The 21199-nt window shown below is 43.8% G+C and overlaps 1 protein-coding gene across 1 annotated transcript in view; it reads left to right on the top strand.

Annotated features, from left to right (window-relative positions):
* Window positions 1-12: 12 nt before the first annotated feature.
* Window positions 13-21199, top strand: part of JSRP1 (junctional sarcoplasmic reticulum protein 1) — a 161377-nt gene continuing 140190 nt past the window's right edge. Inside the window, exons 1-2 of the mRNA XM_077475970.1 lie at window positions 13-170; window positions 6629-6860. The gene's annotated coding sequence lies outside the window, so the exon portion shown is untranslated. The remainder of the gene's footprint in view (window positions 171-6628; window positions 6861-21199) is intronic.

Below are 21199 nucleotides of genomic sequence, written 5' to 3' on the forward strand. Positions count from 1 at the left end.
AACAGCGCGCGCACGCCAGCAATGACGTTGGAAAAAAAAAAAAGCAAAGCACGTGGACGCGCATGCGGTTGGACTAAATAAGGACACATAGTTTGGGGCAATGGAGGAAAACTCGTGATGTGAACATGTAGGTTCGGCATAGCAGAGGAATTCTACTTGTATCGTAGAAAGTAAGTGGGCCCCGGCCTAAGATGGATAATGACTCAGTGATAAGAGGGGGCTCCTAGAACATGACAGTGACCAAGCTTTGTGTGGGAGAGGTTGTGAAATCGCTGTGCGGCGCGGTCACGTGATGGGAGACGTAAGCGGAAGTGGGCGCAGCTGTGACATGGAGACTTGGTTTTATTTATTTATTTTACTGGTTTGCCTGCGTGCTTCAATATCTTCATACAATTACAAGGATGTCTTGTAGAGTACGAGCAAATATATATACACACATATATAAATATATATATACACACACACGTGTACACACATACATATATATATATGTGTGTGTATGTATATTTTATATATATATATATATATGTGTGTGTGTATATATGTGTACACGTTCTTGACTATATATGTATACACACACACACACCCACAAATTTATGTGTGTGTATATTTATATATGTGTATGTGTATGTGTGTGTGTGTGTGTATGTGTATATATATATATATATATATATATATATACTGTTTAAATCTTTATTACATTTTCACATTATACATACATACAGTAAGCAATTTGTGATCAGGTGTTGAACACACACTAATACATATTCCTACTATCCAAGAAAAAGGAACCGAAATACCACAAAAAGAAATGCAAATATTTCTGTTTAACCCCTCCCCCTATGCACTACCATTTACCTATATAGATCCACCTCTCTTTTTATCTCATATTTTAATTTTATTTTTAACTCTATACTTTTATTCTCTTCAATGAGAAAAAAGAGAAAAATGTGCATTTTGACTAACGTGTCCTTTTCCCCTATTCCATTTGCTTATTCTTTTCTGATACTTTACAACTTATAACAAGGGATCCGCTTTCTCTATCCATATCTTCCACATTCTATCAAACTCCTTTAGATTATTTTGTTTTATATATACTGCTTTCTCTTTACAAAGGTTCTCATTCACTGCTCTTACCCAATCTCCTACTGTGGGGTCTGTGCTTGATTGCCATCTAATTGCAATCATCCTCCTGGCCTGGAATAGGCATTTTAATTTTACCATAGTGGTACCCTTTCTCTCCTCTTTTTCATTTCTGTATCCTAGTATACACACAAGTGCATTTAGCTCCAGAGCTATCCCAAATACTCTACTGAAACGTCTCTACCACCCCCTTCCAATAACGAAACAGCTTGGGACATCTCCACAGCATGTGTATGAGATCTCCCGTCCATTGGCATCTAGGGCATTTATCATCTACTCTATTGCCAAACTTAAATAACCGCTGAGGGGTATAATATACTCTATTGATCACCATCAGATGGGATATCTTGTGTGGGGGGAGACCAAGACCCTCGGACACGCCTCCAGAATTCTCTTCCACTGCTCTTGTGTTATCCTTCCTACATCTAACTCCCATTTCTTTTTCTCAACCAAGTATTTCCCCTTACCATTAATTTGTTTACTTAATTGATAATAGATTTTAGATATTAACTCCTTAGTGGAATCTACTGGGATTATGTATTGAAAAAGTGGCATTTCTTCCCATTCCAGTATCCGTTTTCCAAATTGGGCCATCAAAGCATGTTTCACCTGTATATAGGCATAGAATGTGTTTTGCGCTACATTAAATTCATTTTTTCAAATCATTAAATGTCTTAAAATACTTGCCCACATACAGCTGGTTCAGCCTTTTAATGCCTTGTTTCTCCCATCCTTTTATTATTCCCATCTGACAAATTTCCTGTAGATTCCTATTATTCCAGAGAGGGGTATACTCAGTTAACCCCGTATATCCCATCTTTTTTTTAACTGTGTTCCACGTTTTTGATATCATTTTTATTGTTGGACACCTGTAACAAAATAAATCTGCCTCTAGCGTCTCCGCCAGAGTATTATGTGGGGAGCCTGCCAGTACCAGTCTCCCATTAGGGGTTTCTCCATTCAAAACATCACATCCCATTAGCTGCTGTAGTTGAGATGACCAGAAGTAACACTCAGGGTGGGGTAATGCAAAGCCTCCTTCCTCGACTGGTAACTGGAGTGTACGTAACTGGATTCCAACCTGCCCCCCTTTCCATATTCGTTCCCTAAATAATGTCTCAATCTTATTAAACCATTTCCTACTGATCCAAACTGGAGTATTATGCAATATATATAGGAGTTGGGGCATCCAGATCATTTTTATTAAGCTACATCTACCAGCCACTGATAATGGTAATCGCTTCCATATAGCAATTTTTTGTTTGAATTTAGCCAATAATTGGACTAAATTGCTATTTATAAACTGATTTAGGATCCTTCATCAATACTATACCTAGATATTTCAACTTATCCACACTTGCGAGTTGAGGAATTCCAGGAATTGTTGGTTCACTGGTAGAGTCTATTGGAAAACACTCAGACTTCTCCCAATTTATCTCAAGTCCTGTGAAACTGCCAAATTCCTTCACCATACTTATTGCTTTTATCATTGATTGTCCCATATCGCCCAGAAACAGCAATATATCATCTGCATAGAGCGCAAATTTTTCCTCTCCCAACTCTCTGAAAACCGGCTATCTTACGGCTTGCTCTTATGGAAATAGCTAGGGGCTCAATTACTAGAACGAAGAGCAGGGGCGACAGTGGGCACCCCGTCTCATCCCTCTTTCTAATTCTATCTTGTCAGAGAGCTCATTATTAATTTTTAACCTGGCACTAGGCCTATCATATAACATTTTAACCCAGCCAATAAAGGAGGGGCCGAAGCCAAATTTCCCCAGTACTCTCCAGATACACCCCCACTCTACACTATTGAATGCCTTAGTTACAGCTAAAGTCAATACTGCTCTTGAGGTCTCGTTATCAGTTGGAATTTGTAAATTTAAAAAAGCTCTCCTAATATTTGTGCTTGTTCATCTATTGCAGGGGTGCTCAACCTGCCTGCTTGATCTGGGTGCACTAATCTTGAAATAATTCAGTTAAGCCTAGCTGCGAGTACTTTGGCCAAAATCTTTACGTTGGAGCACAAAAGAGAAATTGGCCTATATGCAGCTACATCTAGTGGGTCCTTCCCCTCCTTATATAGCACTATTATAATTGCTTCCAGCATTGAGGCGGGCAGTTTACCTTCCCTAGCCGCACCCACCAAGGTTTTAAAATGTTCTGGGAGCAATATGTCCCCATAGTTTTTATACACATCAACCGGTAATCCATCTGGCCTGGGAGACTTCTTGTTTGCCATGCTAGCCACTGCCTGCTGGAGTTCTACCAAGGTTAATGGGGCTTCCAAGTCATCTCTTTCCTCTTGTGTTAAACACGGAACCTCCAAGTTCCCCAGGAAGTTTTCCATTGCCTCTTCCACCCCTACTTTCTGAGCTGTATACAACTTTTTATAATAATCTCTGAATGTCTGAAGTATTCTCATAGTGTTAGTTGTAACCACTCCTTCCACTGTCCTAATCGGGATTGATGATGGCTGGGCATTAGCCTTCACCAACTGCGCCAACATCCTTCCCATACTTTCCCCTTCAGCAAAGGAGGCCTGTCGCTGAAGAATAAGTTTTATCTCCACCTTTTCCATGATTATTAACCTATATTCTTCTTGTTTATCCAGCAAGATTTTTTCTTTCCCTAATGTAGGGTCTAAAATATAGTCTTTCAGTCTCCAACACTTCTCTACATATTATTTCCTCCTGCTCCCTCGCTTTTCTATTACATTTTACCATTTGTTGAATCAGGACTCCCCTAAAGAATGCCTTCAAGGCATCCCATAGGATCCCCGATGCAGCCGTACCCCGGTTAAATTCTACAATTTTTTTTAAATTTAGGTTGAATCCCATCTGCTCTTTTTATTCTAACCAAAGCGGATTTATTTTCCATACCTTCTGGCTTCCCATCCCTCCTGTTTTTAGTGTAATTACTATGGGAGAGTGGTCTGAGACCCCTCTTGGCCAATATTCAATCCTTTCCACCAGGTGTAGGGCCCGATCATTACCCAATGTCAGATCTATCCTGGAGAGCATGGAATATGAGGCCGAATGGCAGCTATACTGCCAAACCTCAGATTCCACGCCCTCCAGACATCTCTTAGCCCCACCTCCTCCAAAAATTGACCCATCTACCCTGCTCTGCTGGCCCCACCAATGTCCTCTCTGGAAATCTATCAAGCTTAATATCTAATGCTGGGTACACACGTAGCAGACTATCCGGCGGACTTAGTCTCGCGGACTGTCCGCCGGATTTTCCGAACAAGCTACCTGCCCACAAACGGTACTTTTGCGGCGGACTAAGTCCACCGTACTTTTGAAATGAACGGACTCGCCCACACACACGGAGGAAAGTCCGCTCAGTTTGAGCGCGGCTCCAGGTAGCCGGGACCAGTGAAGTAAGCGTCGCTGGTCCCGTCACCTGGTATGGACTTAAAGGGGAATCCCTACGCTGAAAAATCGGCATGGGGGTCCCCCGCTAGGTCCATATCAGACCCTTGTCTGAGCACGCTACCCGGCCGGCCAGGAAAGGGGGTGGGGGCGAGCGCCCCCCCCTGAGCCGTACCAGGCCGCGTGCCCTCAACATGGGGGGTGCCTTGGGGAAGGGGGGGTCGCGTGGCCCCCCCACCCCAAAGCACCTTGTCCCCATGTTGATGAGGACAAGGGCCTCTTCCCGACAACCCTGGCCGTTGGTTGTCGGGGTCTGCGGGCGGGGGGCTTTTCGGAATCCGTGAGCCCCCTTTAATAAGGTGGCCCCCGGATCCCGGCCCCCCACCCTATGTGAAGGAGTATGGGGTACAATGTACCCCTACCCATTCACCTGTGAAAAAAAGTAAAAAAAAAACACAACACACAAGGGTTAAAAAAGTTTATTGCACAGCTCCGGGGGTCTTCTTCCATCTTCGGGGGTCTTCTCGCCGGACTCCTCCGCTATCTTTTGCTCTTTTGCTAGCTCTTTCACTAGCAGAGGAGCCCGGCTTTCTTCTTCTTTGCCAACTTTTTGCCCTAATCCCTCAAGCGAAAGGGAATTTAGGTTCCATACTTTGGACGCTAGGAGATGTATACTACAATATTTGGAGCTGACAAAGAGTTTTAGAAAGTCAGACTCCCTCTTTATTTCATTTTGTGGAGCAAGGAAGGGACAGAAGGCATCTAGACGCGCTATTGCTAGATGGCTCAGGTTAGCTATTAGCCAGGTCTATCAGCTAGCGGGTAGAGAGGCCCCCATGGGGATCAAAGCACACTCTACCAGAGCTATGGCAGCTTCCCAGGCATAAATAGCGGGAGCAATGCCAGAGCAGATCTGCAAGGCATCGGTATGGTCCAGTTTCCCCACATTCGTGAAACACTACAGTGTGGATCTGGTATCGGCTAGCGAGCAGGTCTTTGGACGAAAGGTCTTGCAAGCCGTTGTCCCGCCCTGAAAGTGATAAGTGCTCGGTTATTCTCTCAATGTGGCTGTCTTGAAAGACGTGAGGGAAAATTAGAGTTACGCTTACCGGTAACGTCTTTTCCAGTAGTCTTTCAGGACAGCCCTAGATACCCACCCGAATTCTTGGGGGGGTCTTGAGGAAGACCTAAATGCAAGCACAATAGTAATATGTGATAGTATGTTATAAACGTGTTCTTGTATCTCCCCGGCTAATCTGAGAAAAAACTGAGGCTGGCAGGGGGAGCTGAAAATTTATGGGGGCTGGCGCAGTGTTTATCCTTTAAGCTTTAACCCCCTCTTTCCTTTTATCATAAGCATTCCCGTATATGTTAGATACCCCCTAATATAAACGGTGCAATACAATCGATCATGGTAATCTTTCACAGTGAATCTAATCTAATATTTCCGTGCTTTTTGCATTTCCCTATTTTGTGTCTTTTCTTCCCTTGATTTACATGCAAAATACAAATCCTTTGTGCAATTAATCCATCTTTACCAACACTAACCCCACGCCCTCCCCCTCCCCCTTCCCAGCCTTCCTCTGCCTCTTCAATCCCCCTCCCCCATCTACCCAGGTGAACTCTAAGGGGCTCATTAGTGACCTTATTCCACACCTTTTGCTCCATTTGTTCCACATATTCATACCCATACATCTCACTTCATATCCCAGCTGTGTGTTACCATCCCCCCTCCCCATACTCTTATCTTCTATCCACCAACCACTGGGAGATAGAGAGGGAAGAAAAAATTATAATATGTATGTGTGTGTATAATATATATATATATATACGTAAAACACACTCACAAATGTAAACAGTGTTCAAATCATACATTAGGTATCTAGCGCAATATCTCCTGTGTAACCCTAAATGGGTAACCTGTAGACATTTTTAAAATGTTGCCTTTGGAGATTTTTAAGTACCGAAGTTTGCCGCTATTCCGCGAGTGTGAGCAATTTTAAAGCATGACATGTTTGGTATCTATTTACTTGGCGTAATGTCATCTTTCACATTATACAAAAAAATTAGGCTAACTTTACTGTTTTTTTTCTCCCCTCACCTTTCAGGACAGCACCTTGGAGAGGGAGTAGCTCCACCCTTCACAGGAAACATTGCTGTGACAACACCCTTTTATATGCTAAAAAAGAAAACTGCGCTATAATCTAAAAAGGACCAAGCTGCAACTCAAGGAGTTATACGACGCCAAAACAGAAATAAAACAAGGTGAAGCTGCGCTAAGGATTGATATTAAAAAACAAACCATTGGAATTGGGCCAATGCGTTTACCAATAACAAACGGTAAGTGCAAATTAATAAAAGGCAGATAAACCCAATGCAAATATTGTGTAAATGCGAACACAAAAATTATATAAAAAAATTGAAAAATATTAAATAAGAAACAAATAAAATTGGAAAAACACTGATGCCCCATACACACTTGTTGTCCTTCCAGAATTCCGCTCTCACGCGCCCCCTGGAGCGCGCACTCAAGAGCATCGGTGACCGCCATGTCCACAGGACCCGGTACATCACGGATCACGGTAAACGACCCCTCATCGCAGCCGTTTACCACGTGATCGCTCCGTCAAATGACGGAGCGATCACTTGTAAACAAACCGGTGTCATGTTATGACGCCGGTTCCTCCCTCCCCTCTCTGTACCGATCGGTACAGTGAGAGGGGAGAGATTGGTGTCAGCAGTGCTGTGGGCTGGATCTGCAGTGCCCACAGCGCTGCTCACAGACAATTAACCCCTCAATACCCTGCCAATACTCTGCAATACCCAGCAATGCCCTACCAATATTCTGCAATACCCAGCAATGCCCTGCCAGTACTCTGCAATACCCAGCAATACCCTGCCAATACTCTGCCATAAATTGCCATACCCAGCCATACTCGGTGATACCCTGCAATACCCAGCCATAGTCGGTGATACCCTGCAATACCCAGTCATACTCGGTGATACTCTGCAATACCCAGCCGTACTCGGCCATGCCCAGCCAGACTCTGTGATACCCTGCAATACCCAGCCATATTCGGTGATACCCTGCAATACTCAGTGATACCCAGCCATACTCGGCCTCTGTATGTGGCCAGACTGTGGAAGTCTCACACATGTGGTATCCCCGTATATATATATATATATATATATATATATATATATATATATATATATATATAATTATTGTATAAATGGACAATTTTGTGTTAAAAAAAAAATGCATTTTAACCACTTCCTGCCAGCCGTCATATGACATCCGTGACTTTGTGCGGGGATATCTGAATGATGCCTGTAGCTTTTTCAGCTGGCGATTCCCTACACCAGAAGAATGATCATAGCGGCTGTTCTGCTGCTTGATCGTTCTTACAGGAGGAGAGAGGGGACGTTCCCCCCCCCCCGCTGCCCTTGCCAATATGATCAGAGCCGGAATTTTTTTTTTTTTCAGGCTTCCCAGCCCAGAGGGGAGATTTGGGTTCTTATTGACCCCATATCTCACCGTAAAGAGGACCTGTCATGCCATATTCCTATTACAAGGGATGTTTACATTCCTTGTAATAGGAATAAAAGTGATCAAAATATGTATTTTTGGGGAAAAAAGTGTCAAACTAAAATAAAGTAAAATGAACAATAAAAAAAAAAATGTTTAATGCGCCCCTGTCCCTATGTGCTCGCATGCAGAAGCGAACGCAAATGCAAGTCCCGCCCACATATGAAAATGGTGTTCAAACCACACATGTGAGGTATCGCTGCGAACGATAGAGCGAGAGCAATCATTTTTGCCCTAGACCTCCTCTGTAACTCAAAACATGTAACCAGTAAAAAAATATAAAGCGTCGCCTATGGGGATTTTTAAGTAGCGACGTTTGGCGCTATTCCACGAGCTTGTGCAGTTTTGAGGGGTGACTTGTTAGGTGTCTATTTACTCAGCGTAACTTCATATTTCACATTATACAAAACATTGGGCTAACTTTACTGTTTTGTTTTTTTTAAAACACAAAACTTTTTTTTTTTTTTTAAAAAGCGTTCGAAAAATTGCTGCGCAAATACTGTGCAAGATAAAAATTGCAACGACCACCATTGTATTCTCTAGGGTCTTTGCTAAAAAAACATATATATATATATATATAATATATATATATATATATATATATATATATATATAATGTTTTGGGGTTCTATATAATTTTCTAGCAAATAAATTATGATTTTTACATGTAGGAGAGAAATGTCAGAATTGTCCTGGGTGCTCCAGAACGCCTGATGGCGCTCCCTGCATGTTGGGCCTCTGTATGTGGCCACGCTGTGTAAAAGTCTCACACATGTGGTATCGCCATACTCGGGAGTAATAGCAGAATGTGTTTTGGGGTGTAATTCGTGGTATGCATATGCTATGTGCGAGAAATAACCTGATAATATGACAATTTTGTGAAGAAAAAAAAAAGGAAAAAAAAAATCTTGATTTTGCAAAGAATTGTGGGGAAAAAAATTACAACTTCAAAAAACTCATCATGCCTCTTACTAAATACCTTGGAATGTCTTCTTTCCAAAAAGGGGTAATTTGGGGGGTATTTGTACTTTTCTGGCATGTTAGGGTCTCAAGAATTGAAATAGGCCGTCAGTACTTCAGGTGTGATCAATTTTCAGATATTGGCACCATAGCTTGTGGACTCTATAACTTTCACAAAGACCAAATAATATCCACCAATTTGTACTTATTTTTACCAAAGATATGTAGTAGTATAAATTTTGGCCAAAATTTATGAAGAAAAAAATTACTAATCTGCTAAATTTTATAACCGAAACGAAGAAAAAATATTTTTTTTACAGAACTTTCTGTCTTTTTTTTTTCTTTTATAGCACAAAAAATAAAAAACCCAGCGGTGATTAAATACCACCAAAAGAAAGCTCTATTTGTATGAAAAAAGGACACAAATTTCATATGGGTACACTGTTGCATCACTGAGTAATTGTCATTCAAAATGTGAGAGCACCGAAAGCTGAAAATTGGTCTGGTTATTAACCACTTAACGACCAGCGCACGCCTCGTCTCTATACCATAGGAGGGCGGAAGCGACGTCAAAACGTCACTTCCGCCCATACCTCTTAACCACTTTAAGACCGGACCATTTTGCTGGTAAATGACCAGAGGTCTTTTTACACTTTGGCACTGCGCTGCTTTAACTGGTAATTGCGCGGTCATGCAATGTTGTACCCAAACAAAATTTGCGTCCTTTTCTTCCCACAAATAGAGCTTTCTTTTGATGGTATTTGATTGCCTCTGCGATTTTTATTTTTTGCGATATAAACGTAAAAAGACCGCAAATTTTGAAAAAAAATGATATTTTCTACTTTTTGTTATTAGAAAAATCCAATAAACTCAATTTTAGTCATACATTTAGGCCAAAATGTATTCAGCCACATGTCTTTGGTAAAAAAAAAGTCAATAATTGTATATTTATTGGTTTGCGCAAAAGTTGTCACATCTACAAACTAAGGTACGTTTTCTGGAATTTACGCAGCTTTTAGTTTACGACTGCCTATCTCATTTCTTGAGGTGCTAAAATGGCAGGGCAGTACAAAACCCCCCCAAATGACCCCATTTTGGAAAGTAGACCCCCTAAGGAAATTGATAAGAGGCATGTTGAGCCCATTGAATATTTTATTTTTTTGCCTCAAGCGATTGAATAATGACAAAAAAAAAATTTTTTTTTTTTTTTTACACAAAGTTGTCACTAAATGATATATTGCTCACACATGCTATGGGCGTATGTGAAATGACACCCCAAAATAAATTCTGCTGCTTCTCCTGAGTACGGGGATACCACATATGTGGGACTTTTTGGGAGCCTAGCCGCGTACGGGGCCCCGAAAACCAAGCACCGCCTTCAGGCTTTCTAAGGGCGTAAATTTTTGAGTTCACTTCTCACTACCTATTACAGTTTTGAAGGCCATAAAATGCCAAGATGGCACAAAACCCCCACAAATGACCCCATTTTAGAAAGTAGACACCCCAAGCTATTTGCTGAGAGGCATGTTGAGTTCATGGAATATTTTATATTTTGCCACAAGTTGCGGGAAAATTACAAACTTTTTTTTTTTTTTTTTTTTTTTTCACAAAGTTGTCACTAAATGATATATTGCTCACACATGCCATGGGCATATGTGAAATGACACCCCAAAATAAATTCTGCTGCTTCTCCTGAGTACGGGGATACCACATATGTGGGACTTTTTGGGAGCCTAGCCGCGTACGGGGCCCCGAAAACCAAGCACCGCCTTCAGGCTTTCTAAGGGCGTAAATATTTGACTTCACTCCTCACTACCTATTACAGTTTTGAAGGCCATAAAATGCCAAGATGGCACAAAACCCCCACAAATGACCCCATTTTAGAAAGTAGACACCCCAAGCTATTTGCTGAGAGGCATGTTGAGTCCATGGAATATTTTATATTTTGCCACAAGTTGCGGGAAAATTACAAACTTTTTTTTTTTTTTTTTTTTTTTCACAAAGTTGTCACTAAATGATATATTGCTCACGCATGCCATGGGCATATGTGAAATGACACCCCAAAATAAATTCTGCTGCTTCTCCTGAGTACGGGGATACCACATATGTGGGACTTTTTGGGAGCCTAGCCGCGTACGGGGCCCCGAAAACCAAGCACCGCCTTCAGGCTTTCTAAGGGCGTTACAGTTTTGAAGGCCATAAAATGCCAAGATGGCACAAACCCCCCCCAAATGACCCCATTTTGGAAAGTAGACACCCCTAAATTTAGGGGTACACTAGTGAGACTAGGTAATAAATGGCGGGTGCCCTGAAACTATAAAAAAATAACTAACCAACCAGCGTCACCTGTAACAGTTATATGGTGATCACTGGTGAAAGGGTTAACTAGGGGGCAATCAGGGGGCTTTATGCGGTAGTATATGGGGGTCCCTGGCGCTATAAAAAGCTGCGGCGAACCTAAATACCTACTTGCCTAACTAGCGTCACCTGTGACACTAATACAGCGATCAGAAAAACGATCGCTTATTAGGCTGGGTTCACACTGGAGCGATGCGGGAACGCCACGAATGCGCGGCGGGTTCCCGCATCGCATGCCTCCCGGCGGCAGTTCACACTGCCCTATGCGAACTGCTGGGAGTGTCAGTGAAATGTTACTGACACCCCCAGATCAGTTCGCATATCGCAGTGCGATCTGAAAACTCGGATCGCATGGTGTGAACACCCATGCGATCCGATTCTGCTGCGGGCCAAAAAAAGGGTCCCGTGCGAATTTGCGGCGGGTGCGGCGGGTGTGGCGGGTGCGGCGAATGGCTGAACTCGAATCGCACAGAGATCGGATGTGATTTGCACTGCAGTGCGGTGCGAATCACATCCGTTCTCAAACCGCTGCAATCTGAACCCAGCCTTAGTGACACTGGCGACGGGGGGTGATCACGGGGTTAAACCTTTATTGGGGGGGTTAGGGGGGTACCTTAGAACTAAAGGGGGCTAACCCTAACTGCCCTAACAGTTATTAGTCACAAATGACACCCGCCGGGTGATCAGGGGGTTAAACCTTTATTAGGTAATAAATGGCGGGTGCCCTGAAACTATAAAAAAATAACTAACCAACCAGCGTCACCTGTAACAGTTATATGGTGATCACTGGTGAAAGGGTTAACTAGGGGGCAATCAGGGGGCTTTATGCGGTAGTATATGGGGGTCCCTGGCGCTATAAAAAGCTGCGGCGAACCTAAATACCTACCTGCCTAACTAGCGTCACCTGTGACACTAATACGGCGATCAGAAAAATGATCGCTTATTAGGCTGGGTTCACACTGGAGCGATGCGGAAACGCCGCGAATCCGCGGCGGGTTCCCGCATCGCATGCCTCCCGGCGGCAGTTCACACTGCCCTATGCGAACTGCTGGGAGTGTCAGTGAAATGTTACTGACACCCCCAGATCAGTTCGCATATCGCAGTGCGATCTGCAAACTCGGATCGCATGGTGTGAACACCCATGCGATCCGATTCTGCTGCGGGCCAAAAAAAGGGTCCCGTGCGAATTTGCGGCGGGTGCGGCGGGTGTGGCGGGTGCGGCGGGTGCGGCGAATGGCTGAACTCGAATCGCACAGAGATCGGATGTGATTTGCACTGCAGTGCGGTGCGAATCACATTCGTTCTCATAAACCGCTGCAATGTGAACCCAGCCTTAGTGACACTGGCGACGGGGGGTGATCACGGGGTTAAACCTTTATTGGGGGGGTTAGGGGGGTACATTAGAACTAAAGGGGGCTAACTCTAACTGCCCTAACAGTTATTACAGTCACAAATGACACCAATGCAAAAAAAAAAAAAAAAAAATGACATTGGTGTCACTGTGACTGGGGGGCAGGGGTAATTGGGGGGGTGATCGGGGGGTAAAGGGGGGGTGTGAGTGTGCCTGGCATGTTCTACTGTGTGTGTAGAGTGTTGGTGCAACTCACCGATCCGCTCTCCTCCGTGTCGGAACGGAAAATACCGACACGGAGGAGAGAATACATCACTTCCTCTCCTGTGTTTACATTACAGGAGAGGAAGTGATGTCACGGGGGATTTCCATTCGTCGAGAGCGATCGCGAGGGGGTGGCCATGAATGAATGGCCGTCCCCTCATCCCTGATCTCTCCCGAACGAATGCCGACCGCCGCAGGCACCGGGGGGGGGCCCGATCGGGCCCCCCACCCGCGGGCAGGCATGGACTTATATATACGCCAATATGCCTGCCCGTGCCATTCTGCCGACGTATATCGTCGTGCGGCGGTCGGCAAGTGGTTAAAGGTACATTTTTTAATGTCATTTTTTTAAAATTACTTTTTTTTTTTTTTTATTGCATTTAAGTCCAAATATGAGATCTGAGGACTTTTTGACCCCAGATCTCATATTTAGGAGGTCCTGTCATGCTGTTTTCTATTACAAGGGATGTTTACATTCCTTGTAATAGGAATAAAAGTGATCAATTTTTTTCCAGGTTTTTAAAAACACCCCGTCACGACGAGCTCACGAGCTCGTCACGAGCCGTCACGAGCTCATACCGCGCTGGACCCGGAAGACACGGGCAGCGTCTAAGAGCCGGCCAGCTTGTTGATTTTAATAGCAGCGCTTATATGAAAGAATGTTTGTAAGTGCAATTCTTTTATTTAATAAATATTTTGTGTAAGAATTACACTATGGAGGCATTTTTGTTTTCTACATGGGGGAGGAATACTGCCTAGAATACCTTGGTACCATCTGGGACGCAGTTGTGGGGACTACCCTCCTGACTCTTAAAGTGAACCCCTGTCTGTGAAAGAAATTACAAGCTCTTGTAGATCTCCCTAAAAAAGAGATCTCAGAATCTGGTAAGCGACAGTGTGAACAGTGGTGGAGGATCTTTTCCTTGGAATTTGTCACTGCTTTCTGGGTGTTTCTTTTGTGTGATGTCACGATTAACAGATTACTAAAAGTCCAAGCATATTTGGTGGACTTTATTTTTTTGGACAGGGTTTCCGGGACTTTATTATTTATTTATTTATTGTTCAATTAATCACTTGTTTTACTTTTTGATTATGTCATTTCACTGATTGTTTAAATTCCTCACTTTAATGTCTCACTAAGTTTATTTTTGGTGGCAATTTATGTAATTTTTTTTTCAGCGCAGCTAATAGGTTTGGAATTGCATACGTGAGTAGCGCCCGCATATGAAAACGGCGGTCAAACCACACATGTGAGGTATCGCCGTGGTCAGTAGCGCGAGAGCAGTAATTCTAGCCCTAGACCTCCTCTGTAACACAAAAAATGTCACTTATGGAGATTTTTGAGGCTAAAAGTTTGACGCCATTCCACGAGCAGGCGCAATTTTGAAGCGTGACATGTTGGGTATCAATTTACTCAGTGTAACATTATCTTTCACAATATAAAAAAAATTGGGCTAATTTTTACTGTTGTCTTATTTTTTTTATTCAAAAAAGTGAATTATTTCCAAAAAAAGTGCACTTGTAAGACCGCTGCGCAAATATGGTGTGAAAAAAAGTATTGCAATGACCGCCATTTTATTCTGTAGGGTGTTAGAAAAAAAACAATATAAAATGTTTGGGGGTTCTAAGTCATTTTCTAGCAAAAAAAACTGTTTTAAACATGTAAACACCGAGTCTGAAAAAGAGGCCTGGTCCTTAACCACTTCAGCTCCGGACCAATAAACACCTTAAAGTGGTGTTGCCACCAAAAAAATAAAACTACTTAAAATTCTTAAAAAAAATAAATAAATAAAATAATTGGCAAAAAAAAAAATTTTTCCTCACCTCTAAATACCGGTTGCTAGGGGTTTCCTCTGGTAGTCTGCCTTCTTCATTGCCCGGGCTGGTGACATCACTTCCCCTCGCGCCGCACATTCACCTGGGACCTGTCATGTGTCCCAGGTGACTGTACGGCGTATCACGGCGCCCTGCGCCGCTCGCGCATGCGCAGTGGGTGCCCGGCTGTGAAGCCACAGCCGGGTGCCCACAGTATGCATGACGGCGCCGCAAGCGGAGCGGGGAGCGAGGGGGGGCTTCGTTCCCCCGCATCGCTGGACCCTGGGGCAGGTAAGTGTCCGATTATTAAAAGCCAGCAGCTGCAGTATTTGTAGCTGCTGACTTTTAATTTTTTTTTTTTTTTTAGGGGGTACTCCACTTTAAGGACCAGAGGTCTTTTTCCAATTTCGCACTGCGCTGCTTTAACTGGTAATTGCGCGGTCATGCAATATTGCACCCAAACGAAATTTGCGTCCTTTTCTTCCCACAAATAGAGCTTTCTTTTGATGGTATTTGATTGCCTCTGCGATTTTTTTTTTTTTGCGATATAAATGGAAAAAGAGCGAAAATTTTGAAAAAAAAAGATATTTTCTTCTTTTTGTTATAAGAAAAATCGAATAAACTAAATTTTAGTCATACATTGAGGGCAAAATTTATTCAGCCACATGTCTTTAGTAAAAAAAATGTCAATAAGCGTATATTTTTTGGTTTGCGCAAAAGTTATAGCGTCTACAAACTAGAGTACATTTTCTGGAATTTACACAGCTTTTAATTTATGACTGCCTATCTCATTTCTTGAGGTGCTAAAATGGCAGGGCAGTACAAACCCCCCCCAAATGACCCCATTTTGGAAAGTAGACACCCCAAGGAAATTGCTGATGGGTATGTTGAGCCCATTGAATATTTATTTTTTTTTGTCCTAAGGGATTGAATAATGACAAAAAAATAAAATAAAATTTTTTTTACAAAAAGTTGTCACTAAATGATATATTGCTCACACATGCTATGGACATATGTGAAATGACACCCCAAAATACATTCTGCTGCTTCTCCTGAGTACAGGGATACCACATGTGTGGGACTTTTTGGGAGCCTAGCCGTGTACGGGACCCCGAAATCCAAGCACCGCCTTCAGGATTTCTAAGGGCATACATTTTTTATTTTACTCCTCACTACCTATCACTACCTATCACAGTTTTGAAGGCCATAAAATGCCAAGATGGCACAAAACCCCCCCAAATGACCCCATTTTGGAAAGTAGACACCCCAAGCTATTTGCTGAGGGCCATGTTGAGACCATTGAATATTTTTTTTTTTGTCCCAAGGGATTGAATAATGACAAAAAATAAAAAAATAAATTTTTTTTTACAAAAAGTTGTCACTAAATGATATATTGCTCACACATGCCATGGTTATATGTGGAATTGCACCCCAAAATATATTCTGCTACTTCTCCCGAGTATGGGGATACCACATGTGTGGGACTTTTTGGGAGTCTAGTCGCGCACGGCACCCCGAAAACCAATCACCACCTTCAGGATTTCTAAGGGTGCAAATTTTTGATTTAACTCCTCACTACCTATCACAGTTTCGAAGGCCATAAAATGCCAAAATAGCACAAAACCCCCCAAAATGACCCCATTTTGGAAAGTAGACACCCCAAGCTATTTACTGAGAGGCATGTTGAGTCCATGGAATATTTTATATTTTGCCAAAAGTTGCGGGAATATTACAAACTTTTTTTTTTTTTTGCACAAAGTTGTCACTAAATGATATATTGCTCACACATGCTATGGGCAGAAGTCAAATTACACCCCAAAATAAATTCTGCTGCTTCTCTCGAGTACGGGGATACCACATGTGGGGGACTTTTTGGGAGCCTAGCCACGTACGAGACCCCGAAAACCAAGCACTGCCTTCCGGATTTAAATATAAAATGCTACCAAAAAAACTGTTAGCGATCGCAGGGATCAGGCCTGACTCTGCGATCGCTGCAGTTATGTGTTTAGTGTTTTGTAAGTGACAGTGATCGATCGATACTGCACTTGGGTGGGCTGGGCAGAGGGGCGAAACGCAGGTGCTAGCAGGTATCTGGGCTGATCCCGCTAACAATGCGTTTTTTTGGAACCCTGAACTGCTGGGGACGCTAGTATAGATCTGATCAGATCAGATATTGATCTGTTCAGATTCTATACCACTACGGGAGGTGTATGCTTTGCGCATGGGTGTTAGCGGTACTGGCACTAACCTAGCGCTGCCTGGGGCGACGCAGACCCTGACCCTAAAACCTAATTGAGATCACCCGCCGGGTGATCAGGGGGTTAAACCTTTATTGGGTAATAAATGGTGGGTGCCCTGATGCTATAAAAAGCAAACTAACCAGAGTCACCCGTAACACTTATACGGTGATCAGTGGTGAAAGGGTTAACTAGGGGCAATCAGGGGGTTCAAATTTTTATTAGGTAGTATATGGGGGTCCCTGGCGCTATATAAAAACCTGACGGGGAACCTAAATAACTAACTGGCTAACCAGCGTCACCAGTGACACTTATACTGTGATCGCTGGTGAAAGGGTTAACTAGGGGCAATCAGGGGGTTAAAACCATTATTGGGTAGTATATCGGGGTACCTAGCGATATAAAAACCTGGCGGTGAACCTAAAAAAATAACTAGCTACCTAGCGACAGTAGCGACACTGATGCAGCGATCAGAAAAATGATCGCTTAGTGACACTGGCAAAAGGGGGTGAAAAGGTTAACTAGGGGCAATCAGGATGTTAAAACCATTATTGGGTAGTATATCGGGGTACCTAGCACTATAAAAACCGGGCGGTGAACCTAAAAAAATAACTAGCTACCTAGCGACAGTAGCGACACTGATGCAGCGATCAGAAAAATGATCGCTTAGTGACAGTGGCAACAGGGGGAGAAAGGGTTAACTAGGAGCAATCAGGATGTTAAAACCATTATTGGGTAGTATATCGGGGTACCTAGCGATATAAAAACCTGGCGGTGAACCTAAAAAAATAACTAGCTACCTAGCGACACTAGCGACACTGATGCAGCGATCAGAAAAATTATCGCTTAGTGACACTGGCAAAAGGGGGTGAAAGGGTTAACTCTAGGGGCAATCAGGGGGTTAAATCTTTATTGGGGGGTGATAGGGGGCTACCCTGGACCTAACACTAACTGCCCTGACAGTTTTTACTTTTACAACTGACACTGAATGCATTGATCAGTAAAGAAATGATCAATGCAATCAGTGACACTGTGACTGGGGGGGGAGGGGGGGGGCGGGGGGGGATCGGGGGGGGGGGGGGTTTGTGTACCTGTGTGTACCTACATGTCAGTGTAGTGTTGGTGCACACTTACTATTAGTCTTCTTCTCGTAGTCTGGTCAAAAAGACCGCCCCGAGGAGAATGACATCACTTCCTCCTTCCTGTGTAAACAATACACAGTGGGAGGAAGTTCGTCATTGGCCAGGAGCGATCCAGAGGGGGTGGCCAGAAACCAACGGCCATCCCCTCATCACGGATCGCTGCTGGAGGGAAACGGACCGCCGTATCCAGCGGGAGGGGGTCCGATCGGACCCCCCACCCACTGGAAGGCAGGCACGTACATCTACGTGCTTGTGCCTGCCTGTGCCATTCTGATGACGTATAATGGCAATACGGCGGTCCTTAAGTGGTTAAAGAGGAAGTAAAGGCAAAATTTTTATTTTATTTTAAAAGCACACCCTGTAAGGCAAAGGCATAATGAGCTAGTATGCATAGCATACTAGCTCATTATGAATAACTTGCCTGAGAACGAAGTCCCCGAAGCGGTCCTCCGTCTTCCTCTTCGCCGCTGCCATGGATCCCGAAGCGACTTCCGGGTCTCGCGGCTCAGGCGCTGTGATTCGCCGGAGCCGCGATGACATCACTCCCGCACATGCGCATGGGAGCCGACACTCGCGGCATATCGCCGCGATCTGCGGCCTGCCCCTGCGCGCCGTTGTCTACGGTGCATGCGCCGTAGACAGCGGTGGCTGTCTTTGGGTAAATATCTCTTGGATATTTCTTGGACCTACAGGTAAGCCTTAATCTAGGCTTACCTGTAGGTCAAAGTTGGTTGTAAGGGTTTACAACCACTTTAAGTGGTTAAGGGGTTTTAAATGCCCAGTGGTCAAGTGGTTAAACAAGTGAATCACAACTGGCAAAAAAAAAAAAACACAAAAAGTGAGTCCATATAGCATGTGATATCTGATGGAAAAAACGAATAAAGAAAAAAAATCCAAAATAAGTTCATACACAATATGTGAAAAACTTGTTCACGTGGAAAAAAATGCAAAACACCACAGAAACCGTGCAGAGAGTAATGCCCCATACACACGGTTGGACATTCCGACCACAAAATCTGTCAGATTTTTTCTGACAGATTTTGGCCGAAACTTGTGTTGCATACACACGGTCGCACAAAGTTGTCGGAAAATCCAATCGTCCTGAATGAGGTGACGTCAAAAACGTACATTGGGACTATAAACGGCCCAGTAGCCATTAGCTTTCGTCTCTTAGTTTATTCTGAGCATGCGTGGCACTTTGTCCGTCAGAATTGTTTACACACGATCAGAATTTATGCAATCGGATTTTGTTGTCGGAAAATTTTAGATCCTGCTCTCAAACTTTGTGCGTCGGAAAATCCGACGGAAAAAGTCAAATGGAGGCCACACACGGTTGGATTTTCCGTATTTTCCATGATCCGTACGCACATTTTCCGTCGGAAAATCCGACCGTGTGTATGGGGCATAAAAAAGATGCCTCCACCTACAGACACACTGCCGCTTACCAGAGCAACATGGTCCCTTTTGACAAGGGACCCAGGAGCGCAAGTAGCTTATAACCCAGCCTGGGGTCTCAATGGCAGGCACAGAACTCCTCAATCCCAGCAACAGTAATCATCATCTCAATGCAGCCAGATGGTTGAATCCCCATAAAGATAAAAGAAGGCTTGCATAGTGTAAAACCTTACAAAATGTATTGTTCAGAAAGATTAATGGTTTGTTTTTTAATATAAATCCTTAGCGCAGCTTCACCTTGTTTTAACCCTTTATATGCAGCTGCTTCCACCATGCCATCAGTCTTAAGCTATGTACACACAATAGGATCTTCCAACAACAACACCGTCAAATTTTTTTTTTTTTCGAAGGATGTTGGCGCAAACTTGTCTTGCATACACACGGTCACACAAATTTTGTCGGAAATTCCGAATGTCAAGAACGCAGTGACGTACAACACGTATGATGAGCCGAGAAAAATTAAGTTCAATTGCCAGTGTGGCTGTTCTGCTTGATTCCGAGCATGTGTGGACTTTTGAGCATCGGAATTGTGTACACACGCTCGGAATTTCCGACAAAAGTTTGTTGGTGGAAATTCCAACAACAAATGTTCTATGGAGCATAAACACGGTTGTTGTTGGAAAATCGTGTGTACGGCCCATAAGTGTTTCCTCCGCCATGGTGGAAGTACTGCTGGAGAACTGATGGGGTGTGTGCTTTCTCCAAGAAATTTTCTGAGGGAGAGGGGTTAGCAAGACCTCTAGGAATCGTCTGTGACCAGCCCAGCACCCCCGCGCACAGGAAAGGGGTGTTCTGGTGCCTTCTTCCTTCTCTGGCTCATGGGAGTGATGGCCACCCAGGGGGAACCCACCTGTGTGCTCGGAGACCTGTGGACGTGCAGGCAGCGTGCATGATAAGAGAGCCCCAGAGCTCTCGGCATGTCGGATCCAAGTCCCGGAGGGCAGGTGACGTCAATCTGGTAGGCAGGACTTCCAAGGTGGGCGTCTGGCAAGTGGTTCCGGCTGTTGGAATGCAGGGGGAAGAGACGGATCATTGGCTGGTGCATCCTTCAGGCCCTCAAGCAGTAAGGAAGGACAGGACGCTGGAATACTTTTTAAAGAGCTGGAATGGCAGCAGCAACCACTGCATACCCTGTATTGGAGCTATTGCCACAGCGGTTGGGGTGAAAACAGGCACCCAGTGCACCAGCCAGACTCAGGTAAGAGAGGTACAGAGGTGCCTCTAATCTTACTCACTGGGTGTTTGCTTTGTTGTAGTGTCCCTCCACGGAAGCCTCTGTTGTTTGCTAGAGGTTTAATGTTCTTTTAGCAGTACAGAAGAATGAGGTAGCTCTGTGTGTATAGACCGGGCATTTGAGGACATGGGTATGCTCAAAAGACACCATGGACAAGAGAGTAGATTCCTTACTAAAGAAACTCTGCGTTAATGGTGATACTGTCTGGAATTCCCTTTACAGGATACTCCCTGTTTGGTCCAGTCCTGGACACAGTCCTAGTCAGGACATCGGA

Source organism: Lithobates pipiens, unplaced genomic scaffold (genome assembly GCF_037356315.1).
Source record: "Lithobates pipiens isolate NorthernLeopardFrog02 unplaced genomic scaffold, aLitPip1_a1.2 Scaffold_13, whole genome shotgun sequence".
Classification (NCBI taxonomy): domain Eukaryota; kingdom Metazoa; phylum Chordata; class Amphibia; order Anura; family Ranidae; genus Lithobates; species Lithobates pipiens.